Source organism: Nicotiana sylvestris, chromosome 11 (genome assembly GCF_000393655.2).
Source record: "Nicotiana sylvestris chromosome 11, ASM39365v2, whole genome shotgun sequence".
Classification (NCBI taxonomy): domain Eukaryota; kingdom Viridiplantae; phylum Streptophyta; class Magnoliopsida; order Solanales; family Solanaceae; genus Nicotiana; species Nicotiana sylvestris.
The window spans coordinates 57,067,652-57,069,165 of NC_091067.1; positions in this window are offsets into that span (position 1 = coordinate 57,067,652).

The window sequence follows — 1,514 nt, forward strand, 5'->3', positions numbered from 1 at the left end:
AACAACAAGGGTCAGCAGTAGGAAGTTCAAACGGAAAGAAACAACAGCAGAATCAGCTAAAGCCCATCAATGAAATAGTGTTCACACAACCAAATCCACACCCAAACCTTTAAATATCCCAACAATTCAATCCATTTTTCCAAACCAGAATGCAAAATTATAAAATTTCAGTCGATTTGAACTATGAAGGAGCAAAACCAAGCAGAATTTCAATAGTTCTTCCCCAGAAACTGAAGAGGATTTCAAATTATTTCAGAATTCTAAAAAAAACAGCCGCCTTTGTTTTCAGGATATTTCTTCTCCTCCTAAAATCTGCCTTGAGCTAGAAGGAAATTTGCCTTTATAGGCAAGGCATTAGGGCAGCCTCAAAGAGTTCAAATTTGCATTTCAAACCTTTTGCAATTTTTATTTTAGCTTAGAGACCCTTAGTTTGATTTTCACATTCTCATATAAGTCCCTAACCCAGCTTCCTAGAAGCTTACTTTGGTTAGTTACTGAAATATTCCCTATAACAATTACCTAGACTACCGCCCATACCCCTGAAAATTTCCCTCTGAAAATCACATGGGTAAAATTGACCCAACTAGATTTGGTGTGGGTCTGTGAATCCAAATTAAATCCCCACTTGGGTTCTTGACTTTCAGAACCCAATTCAATTTAAGCAAAGATCCCCAAATTTAAAAAGCTGACCAAAATTCCCAAAAGAAGAAATCCTAAAACCTTTTAAAATGCAATCAAACAAAGACGGGGGTGAATGAATTAATTAGCTTAACTACATAGCATGAAATTGACTAAGTTATAGGCCTAATTAACTAGGTGATTAAACAGAAAAACAAACCAGAAAATTAGCCATGCTTAACAAACTAAAGAAGTCAAAGAAATGGATTTCACAAAGAAGAATAAAGAAAGAAGAAAAGAAAAACAAAATAATGAACAGAAGAACAAGTTTGAACTCAGAAGGCGAATCGAATTTTCATCCAGATTATTATAAGAAAACTAGGATAAAGAAAGGGAAAGAGGAGGATAATAAAACAATGAGAGAAAGAAAACACAAAAGGGGAAAGGAACTTACCAAATCAAGCCTCGAAACTAGACGGAGACAAAGGACCCAATAAAACTAATGTCGGTCAATTGTTCTTTGTTAAGAACAAACTGAACAACATCAGTCTTGTTGAGTTCGAACTTCAAAACTCGAAGAAACGCCACCCTATGACCATGCATGCTACCAAATTTCATAGAAAATGACTTTTGGATTTTTTAGGGTTCACTTTCGATCTAAAATTCGAGAAATTCCGGAGGGATTCGAAGCAAACGGAGTCGGGATTGGGAAAGAGGGAGCCTTGGAGGTCATGGGGTGTTATTTTGTGAGTGATTGAAGGTGGCGCCGCCGGGCTCGAGGCTGTGGGGAATGGTGGCAGCGTTAGGATTCATGGTGAATCTCTGAGAGGAAGGTGAAGGGGGACGAATGAGATGAGTTAGGGGGGTAGGGGAAGTTCAGACACTTATATATAAAA